The sequence below is a fragment of the Nicotiana attenuata genome, unplaced genomic scaffold (genome assembly GCF_001879085.1).
Source record: "Nicotiana attenuata strain UT unplaced genomic scaffold, NIATTr2, whole genome shotgun sequence".
Taxonomy (NCBI): Eukaryota; Viridiplantae; Streptophyta; class Magnoliopsida; order Solanales; family Solanaceae; genus Nicotiana; species Nicotiana attenuata.
Genome location: NW_017672268.1, coordinates 123,572 through 133,493, shown reverse-complemented (window position 1 = coordinate 133,493; position 9,922 = coordinate 123,572). Strand labels below are relative to the sequence as shown.

At 33.4% G+C, this 9,922-nt stretch overlaps 1 pseudogene; it reads left to right on the top strand.

The window, feature by feature from the left end:
• The first annotated feature begins 3,465 nt into the window (after positions 1–3,465).
• LOC109212533 lies at positions 3,466–8,362 on the top strand (annotated as a pseudogene).
• Positions 8,363–9,922: the final 1,560 nt, after the last annotated feature.

Here is a 9,922-nt window from a genome sequence, read left to right as displayed (position 1 = left end):
TAAAGGTAAAATGTTTTTCAGCATCCTTCTCTACTAAGAAAAACATTTTAGCTTTAATTCTTTTGATTAGCATTTTCATACTTTTGTCAGTCAAATCATTGTCTGAATCCGAAGAAATATCACCAACATCCCATTAAGCTTGTACGGATCAGACTTGGAAGAAAGTTGAGAACAAAACTTCCTATAATCTTTATCATCATAGAGTCTTATGATCCCCGTTTTATGGGAACTGCCACGACCAACGGTAAACATTCCATCACCATCAACCTTGTCACTATCAATTAAACTTCTTTTCTTCTTGGAAAATGAAGTAGAGAATTCCTCTATAATCTTTCTTTTATCTACTTAGGAAATGTTAAAATTCCTGCCTACACCATCACTATTTGAAACACATGCCATTGCCTTCTCATCATCATTGTCGCTAACTAGAACAACAATTGATCAAAAGACACACCCTGTCAGCTACTGTATCCAAGTTATTCTCTGTATCCAAGTTTATCCCGAGGATAATCACCAAAGTCACCAGACAACTTTATGATGCCAATGAAGCAAGATCATGAGATATTCAATGAAACTCGTATTGTAAAGAAGAAGAAAGAGACTGATTTAGAAAGGTGGGTCGAGGGTCGATCCTCGACTATACATGTAAGTTTTTTACTTTTCATTAAGTATTTTTATTTACTTTTATATAAATTTTGAAATACTAATTTAATATAATTTTTCTTATAGGTTCGCTTCACAGCTGATGTGGAGGAATTCATACGCAGTCAGCCACCTAATGAGTCGGGCGAGGCAATCCAACTTTCGGACGAGGATGCTGAAAGAACACTCCTTGAGTACTTTATATACTTTGAACTAGACAATAGAACCAGTTTTCGAATGAGCTTGTAATAAGCGTTAACTTAGTTTTGTTAGCTTAATGTGTTAGTTCTATTGAACTTTATACTTCGTTGGTTTTAATGTTATTGTTGTTGTTGTTGTTGTGTTGTTGTTGGTATTGTTGTTGTTGTTGCTTGTAATAGGGATTTGGTATGCTGGCAGGTGGTGCAGCTGCCAAAACAGGCAGTTTCTACCAAAATAATACCCAGAAAAGCGACCAACTTTGATCTCTTTTTGGTCGCTTTTCATTTAAAAAAAATAATTTTCTGGGCAATAGCGACCAAAGTTGGTCTCTTTTTATCCAGATTTCTAAAAAAGCGACCAACCTTGGTCGCTATTCCATTAAAAAAAATAATTTCTGAAAAATAGCGACCAACTTTGGTCGCTTATATTTAAAAAAAAATTAAATTCTTGAAATTAGCGACCAACTTTGGTCTCTTATTTTTAAAAAAAATTAATAAAATAGCGACCAACCTTTGTCTCCATTTTTCAGATTTTAAAATATAATATTTGGATTAGAGACCAAAGTTGGTCGCTGTTTTATGAATAATAATAAATAAATAAATAATATATTTTACATTTAGAGACCAACTTTGGTCGCCAAATTTATATTATTAAAATAATAAAGCGACCAAAGATGGTCGCTATAGTCAATACCCGGAATATTTGGTCATTTTACCTTAGAGACCAAAGTTGGTCGCTAATTAGCGACCAACTTTGGTCCCTAAAGTGAAGGGACCAGCAATATAGCGACCAGGCATGTTTGGTCGCTTTTTGTGGTCGCTTTTTACCGGATTTCTAGTAGTGTTTTCTGTATCTTCCGAAGTACGAATATGACACATCTAGTGATAGCTTCTTACATAAATGCAGGGTAAGACTGCGTACAATAGACCCTTGCGATCCGGCCCACCTCGAACCCTGCGCATAGCGAAAACTTAGTGCACCGGGCTGCCCTAGTGAATTATCGTTTTCTTTAATTATTTTCCGAAGTATGGACAAATTTCATATGTTAACAAATCTTTTAAAGGAATTTAAACGTTCGGAATAATGATCCCTCGGTTATTAATAATTAAATTTTTGAGTTTGATCTTTGTAATAGTCGATTGAGATAATTTAATTTTCATTTGATTAAAATGTCTGATTTGGATCTCTTTAAATATGAATTATGTGATGTTTAGATTATAGGAAAAAGATGGAATTGCAATACATTCACATATGGGGCAACAATATGAGCTTAAAATAACCCATCGATCATTAAAAGGTTCATCAGTTATAATTTATTATTTGAAATGATAACTAATAATACTATTATAAATTAAAATTTGTTGATAGGCTTAAAAATCTTTATACTGTCAGCAATAAGTAAAAATTTATCCACATCTAATTTTTATATTAAATTATATTAGCCTATCATTGTTAAGTAATTAGATGAAATAAGAAGAATACACATTACAACGATTAAGAGAAAATTTTTATATGCAAACACATGTTATACATTTATTGATTCGAGGTAAACATACGAGTAATTTTTTTTTTTTGGTCAGGTATATAACTTAAAATCTTTATCATGATAACTATTCATTGCACTTTGGTTGGCATTATTATAAAATATATCATGAGGACACTCGTTGCACGTGGTTAGTATTATTCATTAAGATACTTAGTGGGCGTCTTGGATATAAAATTAAATACTATTTTTTAACTTAATTCCAAACATTATTTTTTTTTTTCAAAAATTACAATTTTTATGTCCAAACAGCTACTAGATATGTTTAGACATAAATATTAAAATTATAATTTTTGGAAAAAAGTAGTATTTGGGAGTTAATTAAGTTAAAAAATGGTATTTAGAATTTGAATTTATGTTTGAACATGCATTTTACTAGAAAATATATTGCAGTCTTGTGAGTAAGGAATAAAGTTTTTTCTGAAAATTTTGAAAACTCATTTTTAAAAAATTTCTAAAAACTTGCAAAACTTCATGAACAAACACATTTTTGGGAAAACAAATTGGGAAAAAGGAAAATAAATTATGGCAAAAAACGGGGCCATTATATACTATAAACCAAGTTAATATCTTAAAGTCCGTATTTAGTCGAACACTGCCATATAAAACGTAACAGATAACAACAACAACAAACCCAGTAATTTCTCACAAGTGGGGTCTCGGGAGGGTGAGATGTATGCAGCCTTACCCCTACCCCTGGAAGGGCAGAGAGGCTGTTTCCGATAGACCCTCGGAAACAGATAAAGAGAGATTTTTTTTTCTTTATGAAATCTTTTTTAGTTTCGAATATTCAAATATATACCACTTAAGTTTCAGTTACTTTCATCCCAGAGCGAAGCTAAAGTTTAGGCTACGGGATGAAAATATACACTTAAAAGAACTAGAATCTCGAACGCATAACAGAGATAAAAATATACACTAGATTATTTCATTACACATTGTTCAATTTAATAAGCCAACTTCCTCTTTTACATCACATGCTAAATTTACTTCACTCATCTCAATTGCACTATAAATACTTCACCATATAAGCATCAAAATTTCATAAGTTTAACCCATTTTTGAGAGAGAGAGAGTTAGATAAGAGTGAAACAAACAACAATGGTTACTTTTTCAATTAGTTGTTGTCAATTGGGAAATATTCAATCAATGGTTTGGAGTTCTCATTTTCTCCCCAAAAACTATTCTAAACTCACAATAAAACATACATATTCATATGCCAATTCTACAGGAAGAGAGAAAAATATGAGTGCAGCAATGGTTGATAGTACTTCCAGCAGTAGTAGTAGTACTACTAATACTGAACGTCCATTGGCAAATTTTCACTCAAGTATTTGGAGAGACTATTTCCTCTCTTACACTCCTCAACTCACAGTATGACATACACATACTAATATACTATATATACTTTAACCAAACATAATATTTCATCCGTTTTATTTTATTTGACACTATTTTCTTATTCGTCCATTCCAAACATATTTATGTATTCTTGAGAAGCTTTTATAGCTACATAAAACATAACGGCGGCCCGATATAGTACGAGCCTAAAGCTGAATCGTTATCAGAGGCCTTTGGAGGCAAATAAGTTAATTATATTTTACAGTCAACTTCTTATAATATTTTCTTCCTAATTGATAATATAGCCAATTTATTTAATTATTCTTGAAATATTGTTGATCTTAGTTAAACTTTTATTAATTTCACTTTCGAAAAATATCGTTCTGTTGGAGAAAATGTCTCTATTTTTCTATGAGCAATATTATATAGGCATGTGAAAGAAGAAGCAATTTTTATTTCATTGAATATATCAATTGGAGTGTTATCTTCTACCTGTACAATTTTTCTTAGTATTTTTGTTACAAAGTAAGTCCAAAAATCAATATAGAGCTAATTAGGTCAAAGCATGTACATAAAGCCGTTGTAAGGTGAAAATTAATCCAAGTTGAAGAGAATAAAAGGAACGAAGGAGGAAGTCATTTAAGTGCATGCTATTCATTTGTTATAGCTCAACCAAATTCTCCCTACAAAATAGCATAATGTTTGAAACTATGCCATAATGATTATTGACATAGCAAATGGCTGATAAAAAGATTTACTTACCATTATAAAAATTATAAAACTAATTATTTAAAATGTACTTATTATATATGTAATATGATAATAATTGGGGCCCTATATTTTTGGGGCCTAAAACCTTTGCTTTAGCTACCTTGGGGTTGAGCTGCACCCTAAATTATATAAAGGTTATGGCATATTTCAGACTATAGTTTTAAAAGTTAGCATTTTTTTATTAAATTTTGTGTTAAGTCAAACTATGACAAACAAAGTAAAACCGAGGAAGTATATGTAGGAGTAGTATTTTATGCGAGATTTTATGCTGGAATTTTTTTAAACAAATATTTTTATAGGAGCTCAAAAAATATAATGATCCAAAGTTAAATATAATGGTAATCAAATAATAGCGCTTAGTTTTAATTTGGTGCATGCAGGAAATTACTAGACAAGAAAGAGTTGAACTTGAAGAGCTGAAAGAAAAAGTCAGGCAAATGCTAGTGGAAATACCCGATAATAGTACACAAAAACTTGAATTGATTGATACATTTCAACGATTGGGAGTGGCATATCATTTCAAAAATGAGATTAAAACATCCATTCAGAATATCTTTAATGCCTCTCAACAAAGTGAAAATGAAGATGACAACCTTTATCTTGTTGCTCTTTGTTTTCGACTACTAAGACAACAAAGGCATTACATGTCTTCTGGTACGTAACATTCTACCTCCGCCCCTGTTACTGCTTTTTAACTAGTTTAATATCTCTCCAATATTAATTACCATGATGTTAAATCAGATGTGTTCAAGAAATTCACTAACAAAGATGGAAAGTTCAAGGAAACACTTATCAAAGATGTACAAGGATTATTAAGTTTATATGAAGCAGCACATTTGAGAGTACATGGGGAAGAAATTCTTGAACAAGCTCTGAGTTTTACACCCACTAATTTGGAGTCAATGGGCCCTAAATTGAGCAACTCATCACTTAAGGCCCAAGTTAATGAAGCCTTAAACCAGCCCATTCATACAAATCTTCCAAGGGTGACAGCAAGAAAATATATATCTATGTATGAGAACATTGAATCTCATAATAATTTGGATTTGGTTTTGAAATTTGCAAAATTGGATTTTAACATTGTGCAAAAGGTGCACCAAAGAGAGCTTGGCGAGCTTACAAGGTAAATACAATATTATTATATCCTCTTCATTCACATGAATATGGTATATACTAGTAACAAATGGATGGATTGAATAAGTCATAATAGGTCAAATTAATAATAACAGAAATACATATTTTTAGCCGTTTTAAAAAAGAATAACTGACAATTATATATTTTTGTATACATATGTAACATTTATAAAAAAAATGAACATATTTTATATATATTTTGGGCTAGCGAATGCAATTAGTACGGCCGACCAGCCAATTTTGTATTTTGCCTAAATGATAAATATGCCATGATCCAAAGTTTTCTTGGGCCAAAACGGGTCAAATAAATGGTCATAACTTAACAACCTCACCCCCCCTCCCCCCAACAAACAAATCCAAACCGATCTCCTCCTTTCTATTTCTTTATTTTGATAAAAAAAACGTAAAAGCTAATGTATTTTTCTGGAAGTAGTAGCTTAAGTTGATCTTCCAAATTTACATATTCTCAATCTTCAAATTTGATTTTATATGTTTGATTTTATATTTTGACCTGTTGATTAACACTATCTTACCCATTTTGACTCAATAATTTAATGGGTCATTTTGAGTTCAACTCATTGAATCAAGCCAACAAATGAGTTATGACCAAGTCGTTTAACTGTGGAGGGTTGCTAAAAATAGATTCAATAAATCACCTCAGGCTAGTATGCATATACTTCGAGTAATGCAATAGAAATGTAATTAATTAACCAATAATTTTGTAATATAGGTGGTGGAAAGATCTGAATTTTGCAGAGCAATTTCTATATGCAAGAGATAGATTGGTGGAGTGTCACTTTTATACGGTAGGAATCTACTTTGAGCCTCAATATAGTCGTGCAAGAGAAATGATGACAAAAGTACTAACCATATACACCGTTATTGATGGCACTTATGATGCTTATGCAACTTATGATGAACTTGTGCCTTTTACGGATGCAATCGATAGATGCGGGTAAGATTTTACCGTTTAAACATAATCATTCTTTTAATTCTCTCATTACGAGTAAGAAAAAATTATGTATCAGTTAAGTACGTGTTACACTTATGATGCTTGTGACTTTGGTTCAAATCCTTAACGTGCAGATGTAACATTAATGCCATTGGTTCAGTACCGCCCAGTCTGAAACCTACTTATCAAGCCCTTGTAGACCTTTATACTCAAATAGAAGAAAAATTTATCATGGAAGGTAAATTGGACCGTCTCTACTATGCAAAATATGAGGTAAGCTCCCTTAGCTTCATTTCTTTTGTATCAAACCTTACCATAGCTTCATTAATTAGTTTAATTAACTACGTTATACAGAAGAAATGAAAAGAGTAGAGAGGAAGGAAACATCCAAAATCTAAAAGAAGATATGGTATATACACTTATGAAGAATTGCGTGACTCTCTCGTCTAAAAGTTTAAACTATACTTAGAGAAAACACATATTTTACTTATTATGTCTTCAATGCGTCCTCTTACGTGCGAGCTTGATTCTTTTTCATGTGCCAAACATGCGAAAATTATTCTTGATACGGATATAAGAGCTTTGTAATGTATAATTGTGTGACCGTCTCATCTAAAAATTTAAGGTGTTTGAGAGAATACACTTTTAATTATTCACTTAATTATATATTCAACATTATATAGTTCTATATTTTTGTTTTATTCTCCTTTTAGATGAAAAAGTTGGCTAGAGCGTTTTTCAAGGAAGCAGAATGGTTAAATGCTGGCTATATTCCAAATTGTGAGGAGTATATGAAGAATGGAAATGTAACTACTACATGTATGATGGTTGCAACAACTTGCTTGAGTTTTATGGAGGAATCTATAGCCAAAGAGACTTTTGAATGGATGATGAATGAGCCTTCGATTCTTCGAGCTTCATCAGCAATCAACAGATTAAAGGGCGATTGTATTGGACATAATGTAAGTACTACACTATATTTAATTTTCAGTTCGCATTTCCTGGAAGGTGAACCTTGGCGTAACTGGTAAAGTTATATCCATGTGACCAGGAGGTCACGAGTTTGCGATGTGAAAACAGCTTCTTGAAGAAATGTAGGGAAGTCTGCGTACATTAGACCTTTGTCGTCCGGCTCTCCCCGGAGATCTTAGTGCATCGAGTTGCCTTTTTTTGCATCTTCCCCCCCCCCCCCCCCAAAAAAAAAAATTGTATAACCATTTCATCTAAGAGCTTAAGTCGCAGAGTGAATTACTTTTTTATTTATTTAATTATATTCTCAATGCCCCTCACATATAATATTTGTATTGAATATTGAAATCTATTGACTACAGTTGGAACAACAACGGAAGCATATAGCTTCATTCATAGAATGCTACATGAAAGAATTTAGAGGTTCAAAACAAGATGCATATGCTGAGGCTCAAAAGAGAATCACTAATGCATGGAAAGACATGAACAAGGACTTCCTTTGTTCTACTCATGACGAAGTACCAACGTTTGTTCTCGAACTAGTTATAAATATTGCACGTCTGGCATATATTTTTGAAGAAAATGATTTTGCAAGTGCCAAAGCGAATTTAAAGACAAGATTACGCTGTTGTTTGTTGAACCTGTCAATGTTTGAGGATATTTTGGAGCATAATCTAGTTTGAGAACATAGGAATAACAGAAGTACTTCTATTACCGAGTAATGGTGAAAATGATGTATTAATTTGTATACTAGTAATGTTTGAGAATAAATTTCTTCAGTTTTATTAAGAACACTACTAGTAAAGGGCAAATTTTCGACCATCAAAACGGTCGCAAATCGAATTTTTCTGATGGAATACCGACCAAAAAGTGACACTACTAGAAAAGGGCTAATTTTAATAAAGTGCAGCAATGAAGTCGTACTGAAGCCCATTTGCCTTTCTTTTATTTCTATGTTTGCTACATTACTTTCAAGCCTTGAACGACTTGAAGTAGTCAAAGGGGCAAGTGCACGTTTAGTCATTTTCAGGGGTGCTATTTAGAGATTAGCCAATACTTATTTTGTCCTGAATTTTAAAATAAAATCCTAACTTCAAGATAATTCAGGATATTTTCGTCCCGAAAATTTGAACTAAAAAACTGAAATTCATAACGCACTGGCTAATTCTTAAATAGCAGCCCTTTAGAGTGGCTACCTGGTGTCATTTCTACGTAGTCAAACTAGTAAACGTGGTTATGTTCAAAATATAGGCTATAAATTAAATACTTGCAATGCATAGAAGAATATACTCTGTGCTAGTATACTATTACCTAATTTTTAAGTGAGAGATCAGTACAATTAATTACTAACCTAATATGTCGCCACATTAAATGTCTCTAATTAAAAAGCTTTAGTTTCATACATTTTCAACTTAATCCAACTCAAAAAGAATCCAAAACTACGAATATACTGACTATAGTCGTTAACGAAAAAATTGTTGTTGGTATTTTGCGCAAAATGAATTAAAAAAGAGCTGGTATTAATAATTTCCTCTTTCAGTGTCGACTTAGATAATAAGATCTAAAGTTTTTTTCATGTAAATACTTGGAATTATACTTTTCTTGTCCGTATTTTACCTTCTAAAAGAAATTCCCAATGAGGCCCCACTGAATCCACCGGAGTGACGAGGCCTCTTGTCAGACCCCTGACCACTCCCCTGAGCTAAAACCATCTCAATTTGTCTGGCCACATTGGCTGCATCCTGGAAAGAAATCTCGCTCCCTGTCTCCTTAGCCATCTGCAATCTGATAGACTGAGCAAGTCCCTCAATAAACCTCCTCACCCTCTCTCTCTCGGTAGGAAGTATAAGAAGAGCATGACGGGCCAAATCAATAAAGCGGGTCTCGTACTGAGTAATGGACATGCTGCCCTGCTGAAGGCGCTCGAACTGCCTGCGATAGTCCTTTCTCAGTGTAACAGGAAGGAACTTCTCGAGCAATAGCTAAGAGAACTGGTCCCAAGTCAAAGCAGGCGACCCAGCTGGTCTGGCCAAACAAAAATCCCTCCACCATTTCTTGGCAGAACCTGACAGACGAAAGGCAGCAAAGTCGACCTCATTGGTCTCCACTATCCCCATGTTATGTAACACCTCATGACAACTGTCCATATAGTCCTGGGGATCCTCTGAAGATGTACCGCTGTAGTGAGTGGTGAAAAGCTTGGTAAACCTATCCAATCTCCACAAAGCCTCAGAAGACATAGCTTATCCTTCGCTGGTCTATGCTGCAACACCCTGCGGAACTACCCCAACTGGCTGAGCTGCTGGAGTCTGAAACTGGGGAGCCATCTACTCCGGAATATGAATAGAGGGAGTCTGGGCTCCTCCCCC